At 42.0% G+C, this 25,096-nt stretch overlaps 1 protein-coding gene and 1 long non-coding RNA gene across 2 annotated transcripts in view; one reads left to right on the top strand and one right to left on the bottom strand.

Annotated features, from left to right (window-relative positions):
- The window catches only part of OPCML (opioid binding protein/cell adhesion molecule like), a 473,626-nt gene that overhangs the window by 109,402 nt on the left and 339,128 nt on the right, over positions 1–25,096 (bottom strand). The window lies entirely within an intron of this gene.
- LOC131408245 (uncharacterized) overlaps positions 17,243–25,096 on the top strand; it is a 63,175-nt gene continuing 55,321 nt past the window's right edge. The window contains exon 1 of the long non-coding RNA XR_009220736.1: positions 17,243–17,287. This is a non-coding gene — a long non-coding RNA (uncharacterized LOC131408245). The remainder of the gene's footprint in view (positions 17,288–25,096) is intronic.

Here is a 25,096-nt window from a genome sequence, read left to right as displayed (position 1 = left end):
GTTGTTTTTATCTTCTACTTATGAGTGAGATCATACAGCATTTGACCTCCTACCTCTGACTTATTTCACTTAGCATAATACCTTCAATGTCCATCCATGTTGTCACAAATGGCTGGATTTCATCGTTTCTTATGGCTGAGTAGTATTCCATTGTGTATATACACCACGTCTTCTTTATCCATTCGTCCCTTGATGGACACTTAGGTTGCTTCCAGGTCTTGGCTATTGTGAATAATGCTGTGATGAACACAGGGGTGCATGTATCTTTATGCATTGGTGTTTTCATGTTCTTTCAATAAATACCCAGCAGTGGAATAGCTGGATCGTATGGTAGTTCTATCCTTGATTTTTTGAGGAATCTCCATACTGTTTTCCATAGTGGCTGCACCAGTTTTCACTCCCACCAGCAGTGTATGAGAGTTCCCTTCTCTCCACATCCTCTACAACACTTGTTGTTTCCTGTCCTGTTAATTATAGCCATTCCAACCTGTGTGAGGTGATATTTCATTGTAGTTTTGATTTGCATTTCCCTGATAGTTAATGACGTTGAACATCTTTTCATGTGCCTGTTGGCCATCTGTATATCTTCTTTGGAGAAATGTCTGTTCAGACCTTTTGCTCATTTTTTAATTGGGTTGTTAGCTTTTTGGTTGTTGAGATGTATGAGTTATTTATATATTCTGGAGATTAACCCCTTATCAGATATGGTTTGCAAATATCTTCTCCCAGTTGTTAGCTTGTCTTTTTGTTTTTTGATGGTTTCCTTTGCTGTGCAGAAGCTTTTTAGTTTGATGTAGTCCCATTTGTTTATTTTTTTCTATTCTATTTCTATTTTCTTCTATTGTTTCTCTTGCCCTGTCAGACACGGTGCTTGAAAATATGTTGCTAAGACCGATGTCGAAGAATGTACTGACTATGTTTTCTTCTAGAAATTTCATGGTTTCAGGTCTTACATTTAATTTCTCTTTCTGCTACTTCATTGTTAGTGTATAAAAATGCAACTGATTTTTGTATGTTGATTTTGTATCCCGCAACTTTACTGTATTCATTTATTACTTCTAAAAGTTTTTTTGTGGATTCTTTAGGGTTTTCTACATATAAAATCATGTCTTCTGCAAATAGTGACAGTTTCACTTCTTCTTTTCCAATTTGGATCCCTTTTGTTTCTTTTTCTTGCCTGATTACTCTGGCTAGGACTTCCAATACTATGTTAAATAGGAGTGGTGAGAGTGGGCATCCTTGTCTGGTTCCTGCTCTTAGAGAGATAGCTTTCAGTTTTTCACCATTGAGGATGATATTAGCTGTGGTTTGTCACATATTGCCTTTATTATGTTGAGGTACTTTCCTTTTATACTCCTTTTATTCAGAGCTTTTATCATAAATGGATGTTGTATCTTGTCAAATGCTTTCTCTGCATGTATTGAGATGAGCATGTGATTTTTATTCTTCATTTTATTAATGTGGTGTATCACGTTGATTGACTTGCAGATATTCAACCATCCCTGCATCCCTGGAATAAATCCCACCTGATCATGGTGTATAATCTCTTTAGTGTATTGTGGTATGCGATTTGCTAGTATTTTTTTGAGGATTTTTGCATTGATGTTCATCAGTGATATTGGCCTGTAATTTTCTTTTTTTTTGTGTTGTCCTTGTCTGGTTTCGGTATCAGGGTAATGTTGGCTTCGTAGAATGAGTTAGGGAGTTTTCTTTCCTCTTCAATTTTTTGGAAGAGTTTGAAAAGGACAGATACTAAGTCTTTTTTGAGTGTTTGGTAGAATTCACCAGGGAAGCCATCTGGTCCTGGACTTTTATTTTTGGGGAGGTTTTTGATTACTGTTTCAATCTCCTTACTGGTGATTGGTCTATTCGTATTCTCTATTTCTTCTTGATTCAGGTTTGGAAGCTTGTATGATTCCAAGAATTTATCCATTTCTTCCAGATTATCCAATTTGTTGGCATATAGCTTTTCATAGTATTCTCTTATAATCTTTTGTATTTCTGAGGTGTCCATTGTAATTTCTCCTCTTTCATTTCTATTTTACTTATTTGTGCCTTCTGTCTTTTTTTCTTGGTGAGTCTAGCTACAGGTTTGTCATTTTGTTTATCTTTTCAAAGAACCAGCTCTTGGTATTATTAATTTTTTCTATTGTTTTCTTAGTCTCTATTTCATTTATTTCTGCTCTGATTTTTATTATTTCCCTTCTTCTACTGATTTTGGGCTTTGTTTGTTCTTCTTTTTCCAATTCCTTTAAGTGCAATATTAGATTGTTTATTTGATATTTTTCTTGTTTATTGAGTTAGGCCTGCATTGCTATAAATTTCCCTCTTAGAACCACTTTTGCTGTATACCATATATTCTGGCATGTCATATTTTCATTTTCATTTGTCTCCAGGTATTTTTTGATTTCTCCTTTGATTTCTTCATTGACCCAATTCAGTAGCATTTTGTTTAATCTCCACATATCTGTGGCTTTTCTGACTTTCTTCCTGTAGTTGATTTCTAGTTTCATAATGTTGTGGTCAGAAAAGATGCTTGGAATTATTTCAGTCTTCTTAAGTTTATGGAGACTTGTTTTGTGGCCTAACACATGATCAATCCTGGAGAATGTTCCATATGCATTTGAAAAGAATGTGTATTCTTTGGTTTTTGGATGGACTGTTCTGTATATATCTACTAGGTCCATCTGTTCTAGTGTGTCATTTAAGGCCAATGCTTCCTTATTGATCTTCTGTTTGGATGATCTATCTATTGGTAAAAGTGGAGTGTTAACTTGTGTTACTGTCTATTTCTCCTTTTATGTCTGTTAATAAGTGTTTTATATATTTAGGTGCTTTCCTACATTGGGTGCATAGATATTTATGAGTGTTATATCCTCTTGTTGGATTGTTTCCTTGATCATTATGTAGTGCCTTTCTTTGTCTCTTGTTACAATTTTTGTTTTCAGGTCTATTTTATCTGATATGAGTATTGCTACCCCAGCTTTCTTCTTATTGCCATTTGTATGGAGTATCTTTTTCCATCCTTTCACTTTCAGTTTGTATGTGTCTTTAGGTTTGAAGTGTGTCTCTTGTATTCAGCATATATGTGGGTCTTGTTTTTTTATCCAATCAGCCACCCTATGCCTTTTAATTTGGGCATTTAGTCCACTGACGTTTAAAGTAGCTATTGATAATTATGTACTTAGTTTGGGTTCCTTTCTCTTGTTTTTTTGTGTATTTATTATAGGTTGCTGGTTTTTGATTACCATGAGGGTCATATACAGTAACCTATGTATATAGCAATCGATATTAAGTTGATAGTCTCTTTAGCTTGACCTCTATCTGAAAGCTCTACTCTTTAACTCCTTTTCCTCCCACATTTTATGTTTTTGATATACCTAACCTCTTTTTTGTGTGTTTGTATCCATTACCTCTTATCATGGAAATAGATAATTTTTCCTATTTGTGGTCTTCTCTTTCCCCCTTAAAAAAGTCCCTTTAGCATTTCTTATAGAACTGACTTCTTGATGATAAACTCCTTTAATTTTTGCTTGTCTGGGAAACCTTTTATCTCTCCTTCCATTTTGAATGATAACCTTGCTGGATAGAATATTCTTGGTTGTAGGTTTTTTCCTTTTATCACTTTAAATATATCATGCCTCTCTCTTCTAACCTGTAAGGTTTCTGCTGAGAAGTCAGCTGATAGCCTTATGGGGTTTCCTTTGTATGTAACTTGTTGTCTTTCTCTTGCAGCTTTTAGGATTCTCTCTTTATCTTTAATTCTGGAATTTTAATTATGACGTGTCTTGGTGTGGGCCTCTTTGGGTTTATATTATTTGGTGCTCTCTGTGCTTCCTGCACCCAGATGTCTATTTCCTTATTTAGGATAGGGAATTTTTCAGCTATTATTTCATCAAATAGATTCTCTGCCCCTTTGTCTTGCTCTTCTCCTTCTAGGACACCTATAACATGGATGCTAGTGTTCTTGATGTTGTCCCAGAGGTCCCTTAGACTGTCCTCACTCTTTTTAATTCTTTTTTCTTTTATCTGTTCAGATTGGGTGATTTCTTCTAGTCTTTCTTCCAGGTCGCTGATCCGTTCTTGTGTATCCTCTGCTCTGCTTTTAAGTCCCTCTAGTGAATTTTTCACTTCCAGTATTGTATTCTTCATTTCTGATTGTTTCTTTTTTATATCTTCCATTTCTCTGTTGACGTTCTCACTGAGTTTTTTCATTCTTCTCCCAAGATCAGTGAGCATCCTTAACACTCTTTGTTTGAACTCTCTGTCAGTTAAATTGCTCATTTCTGTTTCATTTAGTTCCTTTTCTGGGGTTTTGTCCTGTTCCCTTACTTGGAACATATTCTTTTGCCTCCTCATTTTGCCTCTTTCCGTGTGCTTGTCTCTAAGTATTAGGTAGGTCAGCTATGTCTCCTGATCTTGGAGAAGTGACCTTATGTAAGTGATGCCTTATGAGGTCCAGCAGTGTTCTTCCCTCTTGTCACCAGTTCCAAGTGTTCCAGGAGTGATTCCTATGTGGGCTACATGTGTCCTTCCATTGTGGTGGGGTTGCTCTTCCCGCGGGTGCCCAGGGAGGCTGAGCTGTCCCCCTGCCTGGCTGGTTGTAATACTCAGCTGCGTGTAGTTGTTGTGGGCCCTTCAGTCTCCTTATTGGGTGTGGGGAGCCCCAACACAGTTCACTGCAAGGTCTAATAGCACATTCCTGTTGCAGTTTTTCTATTAAGTGAGTAGGCCCCCAGCATGTCTGGTTGTTAGGCTCAGGGGCTTACAATTGCTATAAGCCTCCAGCCTATAAGGCTCTTTTCAGCTTTCTGAGGAATGCAGCTGGGTGGGGCTGGCCTCAGGCACAGGAGCACTCAATTTTTAAGGCTTTGGAAGGTGGGGCCAATCCCCTATGTGGGACTTGGAGAATCACAAGTCTTCTGCAGCTGACAAGCCCCATTGCCCACAGGTCCATACACATAGTCAACACAGTCCTGCCCCATGTGCATATTTTGACTCCTTGAAGTGGACCCAGTCTCTCCAAGACAGGAGCCCCACTCACTCTGCCAATGCCCCACACTCTCCACCTGCTCCTCATGCACGCCCTGCCCCACAGAGGTGGACCCAGTGGCCAGGCTGCGGAGAATCCAGTCACCAATCTATGCAGGCACTCAAGTTGCATAAGGGCTTGTTGTTGGGTGGGGCCTGTCCCTAGGGTGGGCTGCCTGCCCCGGCTGAGCTGGATTAAATCCGTGCTCTGGTGAGTGGGGAAGACCCTGGGCTAGCAGGCCACAGGGAGAAGTCCAATGGCATCTGCCAGCATCTGTGTCAGCACGCCCACACGAGGTCACAACAATGGCTGCCACCAATGTCTCATTCCCTGGAGAAGTCTCACCTCTCACCAAGATGCACTCAGAGCCTATCAGGTGAGTCTCTTTTCACCAAAGGACTATGCATCTTTCTTTCTGGTGATTTTAGGTTGCTTTCCAAAAGGAGTGAATTTGTGTGTGGGCCCTGTAAGAGCAGGCTTTAATTTCTTTATGTCCCAGCTTTTCTGGGGGTATTCCCCAATATTGTTAGTAGCAAGCAAAGCCAGATATTATGCCACTTGTCTCGGTTTTGCTGGGTCCAAAAAATGCCTATAGAGGGAGTGCTCCCCGGCTCAGGGCCCCCACTCCTCCAGGGAAGGCTGCATAACTTTGGGCTGCTCCAGGGCAGCTGCGCAGTGTTGCGGCTTGTAAAGGTGGCATTTTTTCTCTGCAGAAGGGAATTTCTGCCTCTTCCACCGCTGTTGGGATTGTCGTTTTTTGCAGAGGTTCCTCTTATCCAGTTTTCAGTTCTCTGTCAGGGGTAATTTTTCCAAGAGTAGTTGTAAATTAGCTGTGTCCATGGGAGGAGGTGAGTTCAGAGTTCACCTATGCCGCCATCTTGACTTCTCTCTCAGTACAATTCTTACGTGAGTCTTTCCTCAAATCTTTGAAACCTCTCTCAATTCCAACAAATCTGGAGCATCTTAAAATAAAGATTGCATCCTCATTTTCTTACATTGGGAATAGGGGCAGGGGTCTGTGACTGAATATCTCTATAAAAACATGATAACTGAGTCTCATTACAGCCAAAGACAAGTCTCATATTTTAGCATTTTTATTAAAGCTTTTTAAATTACTGAATGTCTGGTATATTCAATACCAGCCTAAGTGATTTATATTAGTCTATCCCTAGATACCTCATCTAATAAATAACTTGGCAATCTCCTAACCTATAAATATCCCTTGTCCCAGCAAAAAGCAATTAAAGCACGTTAGAAAAAAATGTGGCTTCCCAGTGCTCCAGACTGCAGTGCCACTGGATGCTTCCAGTGGAATAATTCACGCCATTTACCGAGGGGTTCAGATCTCCTGTACTCACCACTCACCCACCAGGAATTGACGCTCCCATTGCCTTCAAAAACAAAACACACCCGAAACTATCTTTAAATGTTTAACATGACATAATGATGCAAGTATTTTATCATGGAAAATATTATTCCCAGCAACAAGTGTTCTATAACATTTTAGACAGCTTAGGCTGAAAATATTGTGCAAAACCTTCTAGGAAAGCAGTTGTGCCAAAAATGTTTAAAACACATTAAGTATCAAGGCAGCCGCCTGAAAGGTTATTAGAGGTTCTAGTGTCACTAGCCCAGGAAATATTTCAGGTTAATAAGGTTCAACCAGCATGCCAGGTAAAAAGCCATTGATATTTATGATAGTGTCTTCAAGTTCAGTACTTATGGCTGCAAAAGGAAGCCGCTTTCCCTGAAAAACCTCTTCCCTGGCCTTCCCTGACACTCCAGGGGTGTGTGAAGGAGGAAAATCTGGGTCTTTACTTTTTACTTGTATAAATTAGTGTGCTCTGCCTTGCATCCAATACACCAGCAGCCAGGTAGGAGAGAAAAAGTCACACATTCAGACATTTCTCGTTATACTCAGGGACGTTTATAGGAAAAATTGCCTTGAGTGGAAAAGGGTGGCCCCAGTCCAGGTTTTATAGGGATTCTCCAAGTTACAATCCCAACGAGCCCATGGCACACTCAGCATGAATTTCAGAGTCTTGCAGGCTTTAAATCAGCTTAATTTGATGTGTCTTCTGATAATATTTTCAATCATTTTATTAAACATTGTCTATTTTTATGGACCTCATTTCTGAGATAATGGTCACTTAGCATTGTTGAGGGAGGGGAGCAGTTGCTTTCTATAATTTCACAGGAGCCTAATATACACATTTACCAGTCCTCTTGCTCCAGGGCACATCAAGGAGGTATACAGATGTCGGGCAGTAGTCACGTCACTACACTTGAACTTTATAGGGCTGTGACGTGGGGAGATTTAAAAAGGAAATACTTTACCCTCCCCTCCACACTGTTTCCTTCGTTATGAAGAAGAAAGAGAAGTAACTAAGCTTCACTTTCATAGCCTGGTGTCAGAAGATCTGCGGAATATGGTGAGGGGTTTGATGGAGAACATTTATTTTTTTTTTTTTATGAGCAGATCAGCCCTGTGCTAACATCTGCCAATCCTCCTCTTTTTTTTGCTGAGGAAGACTGGCCCTGGGCTAACATCCGTGCCCATCTTCTTCCACTTTATATGGAGGAAGCTGTGCGTCGGTGTGTGCCCGGGATCCGAACCAGCACACCCCGGACTGCCGCAGCAGAGCGCATGCACTTAACCACTTGTGCCACCGGGCCAGCCCCCATCGAGAACGTTTATTTTTCCATAGAGAAATGTTCTTCCCTTTCCTAGGAAACAAGAGATATGTTACAATGGTACTCAGCGCTCCCCAGGATTCTGTGAGCTACATAGTATCCTATTTTCAAATTATTTAATGTAATCTTTTGAAATGTTAGCACATTTCCGTGAATCAAACACCAATCAAATTTAAAAAGTCTACACAGAACAGTTTGACTCCCACCTTTACCCCCTGCACCCCTTTAGCTTACCGATTCCTACAATGTATTCATATTTCATTTATCCATCCATGTTTACTAGTGCCCTATTCACAGATATGTGAGTTAATTTCCATATCAATCTTTGCTATTACAATGCACTCAAACTACCTTGTGTGTGGCATGTGTGTGTGTGTGTTAACTCGTGAAAGCGTATGTGTGGGATAGAGCCTCAGAATGGGTATTGGTTTCAAGTGTAAACGCCTCTACAGTTTTGATGATTGTCGGTGGATTTCTTTCCATGGGGGTGTTACCATATTTCATGTCCGCTCACAATCTATGGGACTACCTGTCTCCCCAACAGTCTTGTCAGCAGCATGTACTACTAAACTATAGGAGTTTTGCCAGTACGATAAATGAGAGATGGAGTTTCTGTGTGCTTCTGATTGCATCACTTCACGCATCTAAGGACTATTTGTGCTGTTTTCAGTGAACTCTCTCTTCATGTCCTTTGCTTAGGCTTGTTGGGCTTCCCAGTGTTCTTTTTTTTTTTTTTTTTTTTTTTTTTGTGAGGAGATCAGCCCTGAGCTAACATCCGCCAATCCTCCTCTTTTTTTGCTGAGGAAGACGGCCCTGGGCTAACATCGGTGCCCATCCTCCTCCACTTCATATGGGACGCCGCCACAGCATGGCTTACCAAGCAGTGCGTCGGTGCGCGCCCGGGATCCGAACCAGCGAACCCCGGGCCGCCGCAGCGGAGCGCGCGCACTTGACCGCTTGCGCCACCGGGCCGGCCCCCCAGTGTTCTTTTTGATAAATCATCTTTCTACGTACATCAATTAGAGTTAATTTACTGTTAGAGCTTGGCCTCTGGAGACAGAGGGCCGGGCCTGTTTCCTGGCACTACCATTTCCTGGCTGTGTGAGTTTATCAACTTATTTGTCCCTCAATTTTTTTTCCATCTGTAAAATGGGCATACAATTAGTACCTAAAAGCAGGAGTGTTGTAAGGATTAAATGAGTGGTACCTATAAACAGTGCCAGTTGAGTGCTAAGAAGTACTGATCTCAGATGCTGCTGATTCCAGTTTCCCCAGGTCTCTATGCTGCCTCAGGGCTTGGGGCGCTGGTCTGCGCCAGCCCCAGGCAAAGAAATGGCTGGGCGGTGCCCGCTGCCGCTGCCACAGGGAGAGGAGAGATTCGACTGGGAACCAGGGACACTTCATAAGGGTCAGGCTAATAATGAGTCTCGGCAAACAAACACACCTGTGGACTAGCACATCGTATAAACCCGGGCACCAGACATAAAGGCCACTTTAAATATATGTCACCAGAGAAAACATCAGAGGCTTGCAGGACACAGCAAGCTGAGGAGAGGAGAAAGCACGCCTCACATACTCAGTGGGGCAGTGGGGCTCTCACTTTACTTGAGCTGAAATTGATGAATACTTTCTTTCCTCTTTGGAAAATGCAAGAGAAGAAATACTGAAATTTAACTAGGGCTACACGATAATTAGAGGCAGAAAAGGGCAGGATGGGAGTGGCTAAGTTGATCTGGACACACAGGCATTGATCCTGTCCCTAACCATTCGCCTGTCTATCAGACAAGACACAGCGGGTGGGACGAGCCAGGGCATGAGGGGCCTGTAGCATCTCACAGAAGGGGAAAGGGAGGGGGAGGAACTCTATGCCTTGGCTGCAGGTATGTTAAGGTGGTCGGCAGAGAGGATGGCTATGATCCAAGATTCTTGGAAATGGCAAGCAGGTAATCTGGCAAAGTGAACAGGTGGGTTCCCAATCCAACCGAGAGGATAAAGTCATGCGACTTGTAGAGAAAACATAAATTTCCCTCCAAGAGTAATGATGAGGGCTTCATCAGATTTATTCTCTTAGGAAAAAGGTCAGTTTAATAACACATCACCCACTTTATTGGAAGGTGTTTTTTTTTCAATCTCTTAATTAGGTATCTCCCAACTTTTTTGAAATGGAAAAGTTAAAGCCCCTATAAAGAAAGTCTTCTGACACTACTGTCACTCTTAATGGTGACCCCATGTTTAGCTGCTGAGCATAAGAAGGACCCTCCCTCACTGGAGGTGGTGTCAAGCAATTTGTATTGATGGAAGGCAGAGGAGGAGACCCAAATTAGGTAGATGACTAATTTCCAATGGGTTCATTTCTCCTAGGGGTGTAAAAATGAGACCTTGGGCCTGGAAGTTGCTATGGTCCTTCTCAAGGCGATAAAACTCATTACAGTTAGAGACGGCACTACCGAAAGTGCCAGAAGCAGAAACAGAGCATTTGGGAGGATTAAGGGCAAAGCAGGTCGGGGATTACAAATAGGCCGCGTGTGTGTGGTAGACTCAGAATGGTTATCCTGTTTTCTCCCTCCAACTCGGACCAAGTCTTACAACCTGCCAGGCTTGCTAGGGGTGGATATAGAGGCTGGGGGAGAGGGCAGAAGGGCACATGAAGTCAGTGGGAAAAAGTTGGAAAAGGGAGAGAGTAGGCTTGAAATGATGCAGGCTGGAAAGGAAAGTGGGTATTTTGAAGAATTGGTCTTAGCTTAGAAACAGGTACAAATTTCCTGCTCTCCCCTAAACACACACACACACACACACACACACACACACACCTGCTCCAAAAACAAAGGAGAGTGGAAATAATGGGCACTAGGGTGGCCCTGAGTAGGCATGCTTAGGGCAGAGGTTTCACCCTCCACAAATCTTGCATTCATCTGCTCATTTTCCCCCTCAATTAAGTGGTATTTAAAAGCTAGATAAGGCAACAAATGAGTATTAATAAACATGTATCAAGTAACAATATTTACAGAATAGCAACAGAGTGGGGCAAGGCAAGGAATAGACTCTCCTCTATCCAATCCCCTTAAACTATTAAAAAATCAGGAGATCTCAAGACATCTCTTGGTTTAAGAAGGAGACCTAGCTCCCAAAGAACGAAGTGAACTACTTAAGGATTGAATCATGTAAAATTAGAAGCTAAAACCCTTTAGCAAGATTTTATCCCTTATCTGTTTTCCAGAACACATCTGTACCTATATCAATTTTCTCTTTTTCTTTCATTTTATCTGTCCTTCTTCAGCCCTCTGTCTTCATATAATGGCTGGTGTAGTTGGAATGGAAACATATTACTGAATGCATGTAGACCGTATATGGGGGATAGTATCACCACCCGTAGCCCTTGACCTTGATTAATAAGTGCCATACACAATAGGTGAGATTATCTAAATACAAACTCACCTTACCTCCTCAGAATAGCTGCCAGGGCAGAAGGAGACCTGAGACTAGACTATTCCATAGCAATAGCATTTCTGAATCTGGAAGCAGGGAGAATGAGCCTGAGAGAACGATTGCGTCAGTTTCGTCCCCTGCTGCCCAAGGAGTGTCCTGAGAGGTAGACTCCACCTACCTGGTTTCTGTGGCAGAAATAATTTCTGTGATTCAGGTGGAATAACGAGATGCTATAAAACATTTGAACTGGGCACTTATGTTCTCTCTGCCTGATCCTGCCACCTTCTAATTTAGGTTTAGTGTCCCATTTAGAATTTGCATGGGAAGGCAATGGACTAACAGAGATATTCCATGGGCTAGCCAGTGCAGCTGGTTTGGCTCATTTGCAAATCAATCAAGTGGCATTTGAGTTTCCCCCTAGTGCCTGACTGTGAGCCACCCCACACTCCCAACCCTGGGGAAATGGGTCCTTTCTCAGTGCACCACAAAATAAAGCACCTTCAGAACCAATGGGCACGGGGGCCTCCCTAAGAAGCTGCTGTTGTGCCCCAGTGTGGCTAGTCAGCCAGTCCAGGTGCACTGCAATCAGAAAACAGGGTACAGAGGGAACAAATGTCTGTACTCCCCTTAGTTCAAATTTGATTTTCCAGTGTTTCTCTCAGAGTCTGGGCCTGCTTATCTGTGTGCTCTGAGGAGTGGTGCACCCAAGTCATTTGGAGGGCTTGTGAAGACACACTGAGGTCTGTCCCCAGTGTCTCATTCAGTAGGTCTTGGATGGGGCCTGAGTATTTCCATTTCTAATAGGTCCCCAGGTGATGTGGATGCTGGTGTTCCGGGCACAGCAGTTTGAGAAACACTGCACTAAAAAAAATGTGGAGACCCACAATGCAACTTATTAAAATTGGTTGGTAAGACACTACATGAGCCCACTCCCCCATTCATAAGAGAGACTTTGCCCCTTTGGGAAGAAATGTACATGTTCCTCCTTTATGGAGCTGATCCCTCTCTTATTCTCCAGTAACCCCCATATTTAACTGTAAGTTAGTACTGAACAGCAACTTCAATCACTTGACAGTTTTTTCAAAAAACAAGAAAGACTTTTTTAAAAAGCACCCTGAATACAATAAACAGCGCTATTGACCAAGCCATGTGTTTAATTCTGAGATATGGAGACAGACTTCAGCATTCTCAAACTTACAGACATAGCTCGTGTTCCTTGTGTCTAAAACATATTTATCTACTTTTTCTCCACTTATAGGACTCCTACTCACCCTACAAAGCCTTTTTCAGGTATCACTTCCTCCCTAAAGTCTTCCTGGACCCTCTCTAACCAAAATGAATTAAACACTCTATTCTACTTCTCTACCCTGTGCTTTCTTCTACAGATGCACTTCGCGCAATGATTGGACTCATGGTCCTTACTTATTTGACATCCCTGATAAATGAGAAGCATCTGCATGCCTCCCCTAATGGATGGTAACCACTCAAGGGCACTTTTTATAATCCCCAGTACCAAACACAGCATCTTCACTTAACAGAGACAGAATAATTGTTTGTTGATCTGAACTGAATGGTGGACATAGAATCATGCAGACAATAAAGTTGCTGATTTAATAGGCTTGGTTATTTGCCTTTCCCTGGAGACATCCATTTATTCCTAAGTCACTGTGGACAGAAGATTAGAAGTAAGTAGGGTAAAGAGTGTTACAAGCTGATACACTGACGAGTGACACCCCACAGGGAAGAATGCAGCAGATTCACCAGGAAAAAGAGCTTGGAAATGTGGGGCCACGGAAGGGCACACCTGGGTGGCATCTCTGTGAGGCAGAGACATATAATTAACTTCTTTTAAAATATGATGATAAATAAGCAAGGTATGGTTAAATTATAATAAGGTATTCTATTTCAAGGCAGAGATGCTTATAACACTTTTAACAAAAAATATAAATATAGTCTATAAAATTTAAAAGAAGTTTTAATGTTTAGAAAGGAAGATTCAGTTATCTAGAAGATTCACTCATTTGAAACATCTCATTATCTGATAATGTGGAAAGAATAATGCATTCTTGTACATTTTCCCTGAATTTCCCCATATTCTCTCCTTCCTAAAGTCTCTGCCAATCTGACTTCCCAGAGGAAAGTGCCTGGAGCAGAATTGGATCTACTGTGTTTGGTTTTGAATGCAGAATGAGAACAGGAAAGATATTAATTTGGTAACAACCATCCCCTGCCTGCCTCCATCCTCTCCTCGTATTCTTTGCTTCCTGTCATCTCTGCTCAGGCGCCCAGGGCAACAGACAGCTAGCCTATGGAAAGCAGGCCTGCAGGTGACCTTTGTGGGACGTTCTGCCCTGTTGCAGCTTCCTGGGGCCTGCAGATGTTAGAGCGAAGGAGAACACACCGAGACCTGAAACGTATGATATTAAACTTGACGATGAAACTGCTTACCTCCCCAGCTCTGACTGACAAACATCAGCCAAATTCTGCTTTCCTTGGTTCTGAGTCCAACTGCTGTTCCTCAGCTGACAAACTGTGTTTAGAAGGTTTATCTGGTTTTACGTTGATTAAAAACTCTAGGCCAGAGCTACAAAATCTTTTGTTGGTTCCTGCTTCACCCCAAAGGCAGCAGACCTTGGCACGAGCCAGTCATTTACTTTTCGAACTGAGTCAAATCAAAGTCTCTCAGGGACAGAACAAGTTTCAGGGTTCAGAGAAACAAATGAACCATTTCCAGCAAGTTTTGCCAAAGGAGTCAGAAGGTAGCTCACTCCTGAGAACCACGGACAACTTTATAAAAGAGAAGAGCAGCGAGTGGTCACAAAAGTGCTGACCTGGCTGAGGTTTGCTGAGGATAAGTGGGGTCTCTCAGCACTGCCAGGTCCAGCCCTCATGGGTTTGAGGATCTCAACGGCAGTGCCTTCTCCACTCTACCAGGCCTGACTTCACACTGAGCTTTGCAAGTCACTAGAAGTTCCAAATATCCTGAACCTTAGCTGACGAGTGTGCCTGGTAAAAAGGAGGACACCGAGGTCTCTTTCCATGTGCTCATATTACTAAATCACAGAGTTTCTCTTTGGTTGTAAATGATTTCCACTGAAAAATAAATAAAAATTAAAAAGGGGAGGAGGAATGGAGTAAAGTATTCTTTTTTAGCCTCAAACTCTATGGGTAATATAGCCCTAGAGGTGAGACTTACTGTTTCTATCCATTTGGGAGTTTTCTGTGAACTACTTGGGCTTGTACCCAAGAACACTCTCTCTAATACAGGCCCTGCAGGGACACACTCTGTTGAGACCATAAATGTCAACTGATCCATGGAATAATGGTAGGATCATTGAATGACATAGACCAGCATGACCCATTTGGGAGGCTAGGGGATGAACACCGGAAATATAAGGAAAAATTACGTTTGATAAATCAGCTAAACTTCTTTGAGAGAAGAACATAATTTGTCAACTAGGAGGAGTCAGCAAATTTAAATTAATTTAAATTTATCTTGAGAGGTGGTTCAACCTCCAGAAAGGCTCATAAAACTTTCACGATTGACCAGTCCGGAAGTCAGAAGAAGGGAGAAGGAGGATGAAGGTGCATAAACTTCTGAAGATAAGACAGCAGCAAGCACACCCTCCTCATCAACTTTGGTCCTGTTAGTCAGAGCTCAGGGCCCATGTAGGCACTGGTCTGAACACATAACAGTTTCTGTGATCTTCCTCACATCAACCTGTATTTGCTGTGTGCAAGGTTGCATTCAAATTGCTGTAAAGTGAGATAAACAAAAGATGATCTCTTTTCAAAGAGAATATAGAGAACTTTAAAGGACTATACAAAAATATTCCCTGTTCTAATAAAAATTATAGTTATTATTAATAAGGGAACCAGAACATATTTCTTTCTAAAATGGGCTGAAAATCACTTACAAGAAACACGGGTCTTACCTGATCTTTCTTCTGGAGTTACAGCCCTACACAAGTTCTTCAAAAGCACTTAGGACATTTTGGGTCTTTGCTTTGATTTATGAAACCATGACATATTCAAGCTGAAAAAGACATCAGAAATCTCCTATCTAATCTTCTCATCCAATCCTCTCACCCCACAAATGAGGAACCAGAGTCCAGAGAGAGGACACTTGCCTGTCTTAGTATGTTTAGCTGCTATAACAAAAACCACATACTGAGTGGCTTATAAACAACAGAGATCTATTTCTCACCATTCTGGAAGCTGGAAGTCCTAGAGCAAGGTGCCTGCAAGTCGGGTGAGGGCCCTCCTCCAGGTTGTAGACTTCTCCCTGTGTCCTCACATGGTGGGAAGGGCACGGGAGCTCTCTGGGCTCTCTGTAATAAGGGCGCTAATCCCATCCATGCCAACTCTGCCTCCATGACCTAGTTGTCTCCAAGGCCTCACCTCCTAATATCATCCCCTTTGGGGGTTAGGATTGCAACAGATGAAATTTGGGGGGCCACAAACATAGCATTGCTCAAGGTCACACAAACAGGAGAGTGTGTGGAATCTCATTTTGAGCCAGCTTCTGGCAGCAGAACCAAAATGGCCTAGGAGAAGAAGAAGAGATGCTGTGCCAATTCTTGCCGGCAAAACGGAATCCAAGTTCACACACACACCTCCCACTGCAATTACCACACGGTACGACACCCCTCTCTTCTCCATCTCTCCCACCCTCAGCTGGCTGGTATGCATTGTGACCCTTGCGGTAGTGTCACTATTACACCTCCATTTCCTCTTCAAAGCTACTCTCGACAGTCACTTTACCTGCACAAAGCACGGCAGGAGGGAAGTGTGATTGGGGCGGGACCCACACGCTCCTAGGTGGATATTCCACTCTACTTTTTCCCTTCAACTACCCTCCACCTGGAATTTTACCCACTGGAAACCCCATAAGCAGTAGAGTTCTGACTCCTCACAAAATATGTGCTTCCTTAGGCCTTAGTATTTCCCTGGCTGAGAATGAATTCCTTATTTCATATGTTAAATTGATTTTACAGAAAAGGATAATAAAGAAAAAATCCTATTCTTACCCTACTTGACTGGATATCTATGAAAAGAATGGAAAATAAATAATAAAATAAAAAACACCATTTCTAACAGTTTTTATTGTCTTTATAACAGTGGTTATTGAATACAATGCTCAGGGGAAGTGCCAGATTAGATCTGTGGGAGACAGAAACAAATTCAGATTGTGCACACAGAGGCCATTGTTGGCATGTAGGATTCCAAGGCCTTTCCCCCTTAGTCACGGAGAGAGACAGAAGCATCACACCCCTTAGAAACAAGCTGAAGAGGTATCCATATCAACTAAGCTAAGTAAAATCAGGATTCTAGGACTCTTGGTTTCCTTTCTTCCTTCATTAGCTTGGAGAAGGAAAGAGAAAAGACTCACTATTTCCCATGCAGCCTGGTCACAGGACGTTTTCTCCGGCTGCAGAGCGCCCTGCCCTGAGAAAGGGGATGCTTGACAGCACCCGGGGGCCTCGTACGTCTCTTAGTGGACTGAGCAGTTAGGGGAGGGCCTCCAATGCCTATTTCAGTCCACGTCATTTACCGTGTCAAACATCCAGTTCAAAATTCAACTCTTCAGGGAAACCTCTCTCAGCTAACCTTGCCTGATTCAAGGCGATCCTTAAACTGTGTTTACATTCAACAAACATTCCCTGAGGCCCTCCTGTATCCTAGCACTGTGCCAGGCACTGAGGTAAGGAAAGTAAATAAGGTTCAATTCCTACATTTATTATCTCCACTCTTATCTCTCTTCTGAATTTTTTTTTTTTTTTTGGTCTTTCTCTTGGGTGAAACAAATGAAAAAAGGAAAACACACACAGAGTGTTATTAATCCTACTATGTGCTGGGTGCAAGTAGATGAAGGAGCTTCACAGAGGAGAGCCTTCCCTGTCTGTTTCTCTCTGATACGTTTTGCCCTTATTTGATCTTTCTCCTCTCTCCCACATATTTAAACTCTATTCATCTTTTCACACCCCTGCTTAAATTACCCCCTTGTCCGTGAAACCTTTATGATGATTCTGGCTCATATTTACGTCTCATTTCTCTGATATTTTTCTTTTTTTTAGTGGACATTAAGCCAGTACCATCAACAACAAGAACAACATAAAATGAGATATCTGTGAGGTATGGGTATGTTTATACGAATTATCCTATTCAATTCTCCTATTACCTCTTTTTGGAGGGTATACTTTTCTTTTACATATTAAATGCAAATACAGCTAATGACGAATAAAAAGCTAACCATAAGTGATTGCTCTAAGTCATATAGAAGTGGTGCAGCCAGAAGCTAAAGTCCTGTCTTTTGGTTCCTAATCCAGTTTTCCCGTGAGCTTGGTGGATTGTTGTCTAATTGTTGAGTGCTCTGTCTCTTCAACCAGAACCTTGATTTCTGTATGGATAATACAGGCGAGGACAATCTTTTAGACTCTTGGTGTTTTCCCACTATGCACCCCCATCTCACATCACAGAGCCCAGCTCATGGTAGCTCAGTAACAAAAACAGAGTAAGAAAGTGGAAATGAGCAACAAGAGTAAGTGCTCAATTAATACTTCCAATTGTTTGAGAATCACCAATTCAGTTTCAATCAGTGATTCATATGATGATGGTTTCCATTTAAATTTAGTTTGGGAGATGGGAGAGAGAAAGATGAGAAGTAAAAAGATAAGAGAAAAGAGAAAGAAGGGAGAAAAGGGGATCTCGAAGAAAGAAGTGAGGGGGAAAGAGAAGCAAGTGCGGGAGAGGAAAGAGAGGGAGGCGAAAGAGAAGCGTTATCCACCTCCTGCCCTAAAGGAAGCAGGTCTGCAGAAAACCAAGACAAGTGCCACAAGGTTGTGGGTAGTAATTGATGTTTTTGTAGGGCAAAAGGGAAAAGGAGGGGTTGAAGATGAAAGAAGTCAGGAGGGAAATGGAAAAGTTTTCAGGGTCACAGGATACATTTATCAGAAGCTTTTAAAGAAATGTTTAAGAGCAGCTAAGCTGTTGCTATGGAAATAGGTAAAAGCTAATCCATTATCTGCAACCTTTGGATGCCACCAGCTTGCCGCTGGGGGGCATTCTCCTTTTTATTATTATTTCTTTTTCTTTTCTCTTTTCTATTTTTTCCCTCTCTAAACACATCACTGGAATTATAAGAAACAAATTAATAAAACTGAAGGAAAGAGAATTCGACTCCTTCAAAGATTATATTAACACATGAGGGAAACTTCACCCCAGGTGTCAACTCGTAAAGAGAGAGGAGATTATTTCAGGAAGATAAGAGGAAAAGAAAACAACAATATGTGAACACCTGGAGGGATAAATGCCTCTTCTTCCTAGAGCCACTCTCGTCCTCAGCTGCATCTCTGAAGTTTGCGCTAAAACCCATAGAAGGCAACAGATGCCTCCTGGTTTAAACCCAAACTGCCCCTCAATTGGAGCCATTTATGAGGCTTTGACGCTTCAGGAAAGAACCTGTGGAAGCCATTTTACAAGTATCCCTCACTTCACATAGAGGCTGTGATTTAGCTATAGGCTAAATCTAAAACAAATTTACGTAAAGCTAGTGTCATTTCCCACAAATATACGTCTGAAATATAGGTTTTAATCAACCAATGTTTTATATATGCATATCTGTGGGAAATGCTGAAGATGTTCATAATGCCAATACTACTATTATGATTTTCCCTCCCACATAGTCTTGCCTCTTCATCATTTCCTAGGTAAGAGAAATCTCTACGGTGATCTGGGGACAGTAACTATGACTCCACACAGACAACTTTCAGAACTTGGTTATCTTTTTCCATTTGCCTATAAATTTACGGTCTCACAGTTATATCAAATTGGCAATAATTATGAAAAATCAAAATTTAATACATCTTCTCACCCATCCCATTATCTAATCATTCATTTGTATCTCTGAAACCTGGAAGTCAACTTAGTGTCTTCTTGACTTTTTAATTCCAACAGCCACTAGGTCACTACATCTGGTAGTATTCATTGTCTAAAATGACTTGCGCTTCTCCACTCCTCTTCATCTCCACTGACATGACCCTAACTGGGGCTCTGACCATTTCTTATCTGAACTACCCCAAATACTTCCTAACTGGTTTGCCTGCCTGCCTCAAGATGCCTCTATTCCATCCTCCACATTGAGAAAGCAGTATTTCAAAAACTCAAATCTGACCTCTTGTCTCTGCTTCTAAAACTCCTTCACAGGCTTCTCGTCTCCTTCATAAACTCCTTAGGATGATGAGATTCTTTCCCCTCCATCCCCTGACTATCTCAACTGACTCATCTGCTGCTCACTCACCATGTGCCCTTGGTTCCAGGTTTGTTTGTAATCCCCATTAGATATGAGCTCTTTAATGGCAAGAGCTGTATCCTGCTCATCTGGGTCTCTTCAGGGCCTGGGTCAGTGCCTGGAAAAACGAGCGCTCGATAAACGCCTGTTGACTGCCAGTCTCGAGGATTCATTACCTCACTGAGCTAATGGAAGCACCACACGGCTTGTTCTCCAACCCACCCTGAAAATCACTCAGGTTCAAGGCTTCACTGTAAAATGAATTCATGCCTTTCCTAATCAGTCCTGTGAATTTAAATTCTGAATTATAAGCTCTCTTAGAGAGAGACATAACTGCTAAACACCACGTGTAACTCAGTGGCCAGTGACAGCATGGGCACGTAGGGCCGGGGGCCGCCAAATGAAGGGACTGACATTAAAATTTAAAAGAAATTATGATCCACTCTGCAGCAGATTTCGCTTTCCAATTGAAATTACCGGGCTGTGGAGCTACGAGTCTAGTGCCCATACAGCACATCCTCAGCAATTCTTTGACAGAAAAGGAGGTACAAAGGGTCACACTTGGATGAGACACAACTGAAAGCCTCCACGGTTGAAGAGAATCCTTGGAGGAGTTTTGAGTAAATCTCCCCCCAGCCACGCATGAACTGAAAGCACCAACCACAGAGTCAGAGAAGAACGCGTTTGGGTGATAATACGGGCTCCTGTTTGAGAACGGATGATTAGCACTCCAAAATGAGGGCCTGGCAACACAGGTCCTTCAAAATTAAAGGACTGAAGCACTAGAAATTGACGTTTTCAAGGCAAGGTCTGTGGTTACTTAGAGCTTCCAGAGAAACGATGGATCAAGAAAACAGAGGCACATAGATCTTCTGTGAAGCACTATTTGGAAACTAGGGCTCTCAGAAAAAAAGAAAGGCTAGTGTGAAAAAAAATCAGGAGTACAACCCAGGGAAGTAATTTTGTTTGAGTTTGAGTGGCTAAAAGAGAGTGGCTGTTGACATTTTTGTGACTACAAGGAAATCCTCAGGCCAAATAAAGTACTGTCCTTCCTAACAGTCCAGAACAACTAAAAGCAAGCTCTGGTTTGAATTGAAGAATGGAATTGAAATTGATGGTAAAAACCAGGACTACATGCCCATACTCTTTATGATTTATGTATAGATACTTCCATGATTCTCCTGTCTGTTTGATAGCCCAGTGTGCTTAGGAACATAATAAGGGAGAAATAATGAGGAGATGTGAGGAGAGAAAACCACGGTCCATGAAGCAGAAACTTTTGATCTGTGAGTCCTGGCAGGAAGTTATCCAAGTAGGAGTGATTTTGTCTAAGAGACCTTTCGATTGGGGTTCTCATTTTATTATAGGGCTAATAATTTGACTCAGGCTGAGAAAATTTAAACAAACTGAGTAACAAACTGGAAACTGGCAAAGCACACATGCCATCCATGATGGCCTCAGACACTGGAAATGTCTTTCCACATACACCGAGCTCAGTAAGTGGGGATGGAGTTCAAGTGACACATTAATAGACAAGATCACCGTGTGAACCACGCTCTACGCCATATTCACTCCACGGCTTTTCACTAGTATACAGAAAGCGCCCGTCTTTCCTCCTCAGTGGCAAACTCCCCTCCTTTTGTTGGGCATGACCAATTTTTTTGATTCACTAAGATAAATGCCTACACACTTTATTACTTGAAGTCATAATACCTCTCTGAGATACATGATATTACCCCCACCCTAAGATGAGGCTGATGTGGCCAGTCAATAGCAGATTCCAGATTTGAAGTCAGGGAGTTTGACCTCAAAATGTGTGCCTGTTAGCACTGTGTTATGCTATGAGACAACACTATGCCGTGATGCTTACAGTATAAAGAGTCCATGTTAATTTTGCAGCTGTAAGAGAGAATGAGGGGAGTGTGTGTGTGCACGTGTGCTGGGGAGGTGCCATATCATCTCCCACTGCCTTCTGGATGAGTTGTTGGCTCTTTCAAAATTGACCTTCTCATTGGGAGAAACTACTTAATGGGTGATGGGATTTACACTGGAGACATGGAAATGTTTTGGAATTAGATAGAGATAGTGGACACACAACATTGTGAATGTACTAAATGCCACTGAATTGTTCACTTTAAAATGGTTAATTTTATATTATGTGAATTCCACTTCAACAGATTATTATTTTTTTTAATTCACCTTCTCTGAAGTACTTCCATGACTGGACTTCCTTAACTGAGGAGTCTTACTTTCAGCACCCATTCCTCCGTTCTGAAGGGAATCTGCAGAAGCCATTTTTACAAGTTTATCTTAAAGCACTGAAGTGCTACTTTCAGCTTTTGCATTATGATAAAACATCACTGATTCACAGTTTCTGAATAGGTAAGAACATTTTTTGGTGGAGGTGGGGGAGATGTTGCAGGATTTACCTCTAAAATACTGATCGCAACCAAAAATGCTGCCACTTCCAGAGATCAATGCCCCAGGTGGGCAGGTTTAGATGACCATACTGTGTCAACCATGACCATCTAAAGAGGGAGTTCTCAATGTCTAATTTTTGAGGAACATCAACCCACTGATTCCTTTTATGAATGAGGAAACTGAAATCAAGGGATGTGAAGCAGCTTGGCCAAAATCAGGCAGAAAGTTGGTGATGTTCCAGGAATTGAAGCCAGGCCTCCTTATTGAGCTCTTTCTGGGGCTCTCTTGACTTGACCACACTGGCTGTTGTGGCCCTTGGTTGTTAAGCAATAAAATCTCCAAGAGTCGAGATGCCCTCTTGCCCTCTTCCTCAGCTCTCTCACGAAGCAAATCTCCTCTAAGACACAGCCCTCACTGCCTTGGTACTTGTGAGTGTCCAAAGGCTGCCGAGAGCTTCTCGAAGCACAGTGGGAGTCCAGGATTTGCTTTAGTGTCACTTGTGAGAGCGGGCATGTTTTGATGATTCTTCCCAGATTGTCTGTTCTCTGCATACAGAGACTTAATCTCTAGTTTGTTCTGAATCTCTCAGGTTTTTTCTGTGCAAGAAGAGCTCAGTAAACGTTGTTCGCTGACCCACTAGTGGAGGCTGCCATTTCGGGAGCAGAGTATAAACTGATTGCACTGAGGAAGAAATCCCACTGTACCTCCCACGGTTCTCTAATGACTGTGACAGGCACTTAGAGAGTAGACTCCCTAAATGATGTGGTGTGAAAGAATTCATTTGGACACCTCCTAAGAGATATTTTCCCCTCTGTGCATGTATTTATATATTATGTACTCCATAGCGTTAAAAACAAACAAGCCCACCAGCAATTCTGGTCTCGTGGCTTTGTGTGCTGGGTCGTGCATGCTGGGAAAGCTCAGCAGGTTCACAGTCCTGGTGACTGGACAGAGCCAGTGGGTGCAGCAGACCAAACCATGTAACTCAGAGACAGAGGACTAGGAGTGTCCTCCTGGCTCCTCCACTCCTTGTTAATAGGCTCCTGAGCATGCCACTTAATATTGTAGAACTTCCCTTTCCCCATCTGTGGAAAGGGAATAATGATAGTAAATCTCACCACGTGATCTTGTGGTGAGATTCCAAAAAGAAAAGGTAAGTGAAAGTGCCTTGAGAACTGTAAAATTCTTTTGTTATTACATATCTCCACAATCTGTTGAAACTTGTCCCATTAAATATCAGAAATGGAAAGGGTCGTTTAGGCATCTACCTGCAAAAATTCGCGTATCATGTATCATGCATACTCACTCTCGTCCCCAAATGTGACCTTCTCCCAACCGTTAGCTCTCCCATGATTCCCCTAACCTTACAGGGGCTCACAGGAACCAAGATCCCCAATGCCTGCTCACAGATTCCTGCCTTGGCTGTGTCTCTGCTCATGCTCAATCATGTATCAGGCTTGATATTGACTACTGGATGGTAGAATTCTCTGCTGCCCCCAAAACCACCTCAGCGGCCGTGATTGACATTTCCCAGTTATACAGGAAGCTCTCATGGCATTGAACTCTCTAGATATGTAGAAAACCAGGGCGCCTTGCCTTTTTATTACTTTGATCACATTGTCTTGACATGTTTAACTACTCTGTTCCTATATATAGTAAGCCCCCAATATTTACAAAACATGGTGCTAGGCACTGCAATGGATACAACCTATAGGGGAGAAATGCAAAAATATATGTGAATAATTTGGAGCAATAAACTAAAAAGCTTTTCTTTTTCTTTGTTTAATCCTTTAGTGAAAAACTTGGGTCCAAATTCAGACAATACCATTGTTAATGTAGAATTAAGAAAACTAGAGCTGCCTAATGTAGGGTTTGATATTTCAATTAGCTGTCTTTGAGAGCACAGCATAGACAGGGAAGGTGTCTGAACACTTATCTGTTATAACCTCTATTCCCTCAGCATAGCTCTTTTCATAGGTGTTTTGTCCTGAATCACCCCAATAGTACATGAAGAGAGGCAGATAGCTAGAAAACGCTACTTGTTAATAGATTAACTCACTGGGTTAAAACGTTCCAGCATTATCACAGAGATCTAAGATACAGTCTCCTTGGAAATGTGTGAACTGTCACAAATGAGTTTATTCAATTTACATCAACTATTTTTCTTGAGGGATCATTTTGTTCCAGGGAGTCTGATAATAGGGGGTAAAAAGTTGGTGAAAACAACAACCTACAAAAAGCTTACGTGCTGCTGAGCAACACATCATGATGCATTATCATTTTCTGCTTATTGCTGTGTGAGGTGTTCTGATAGAGTTTGGAAACAGGTGCTATGGAAACACAGTGGAGAAAAACCCAACCAATCTTGGAATGTCAGGGGAAGATCTCCTGGAAATAAAACCATGTCTAAGTCAAATGTAAAAATACATCGTTACTACTGCGGTGAAACTGGGTTAGCAGTGAAGGATATTGGACGAAGACAGCGTCTCAGGTAGAGAGCAGCATATGCAAGACCCAGATGAAAAGAAGAGCATGGTGCATGTGGTGATTCTATCAGGAGTTTCTTTTTTGGTGCTAGAAACTTCCTGGAGCAAATTTAAGCAAAAAGGAGAACTTTTAAATAGGGATATAGGTTGATACCAGAGATCCTAAAGCCAGAAATAGAGTGGCCTCAGGAATGGGGTGGGATCAGGAACGGGAGTATAGTAGGGACCAAGCAAGTCCTCTGTTTCACCATCTCTTGCCTCTGCTTCTCACTGCATCATTTTCTCTAGTGGTGAAAAAGCTTTTACCACCTCCCAGTACACACGGTGAAACATTAACACTGCCAACAGCCGCTGAACTTCCATCACCAACATTGCAAACAGCTGAAGTATGTTTTAGCTCTGATTTCAAATTCCTTGAGGAAAGAGGTCATTGGCTTAACCCATTTCAGGTGGTACCTATGGTCCAATAATCTATAATAGAGGGATAGAGTCCTATTGAGCAAACATGTTTTTCCCATTGTAACCGTTACAGGGTGGGGGATCGATGAATGATGTGTAGGGGGGATGATTTTGTTACAAAAGCAGAAAACGTTGTAAATTAGAGAGACAGCCAGGTGAGTTTCCACTACAGGGAACTACAGGTTGTCAAATATGGTTATGATTTGTATCATAAAGCTTATTACATTACTAGAGGGGGGGCCAGATCATAAAAGCATTGAAAATTATGTTTAAAAGAATAGATCTTTA

This window comes from Diceros bicornis, chromosome 7, assembly GCF_020826845.1.
Source record: "Diceros bicornis minor isolate mBicDic1 chromosome 7, mDicBic1.mat.cur, whole genome shotgun sequence".
NCBI classification, from domain to species: Eukaryota; Metazoa; Chordata; class Mammalia; order Perissodactyla; family Rhinocerotidae; genus Diceros; species Diceros bicornis.
This window is presented reverse-complemented; position numbering and strand designations above follow the sequence as displayed.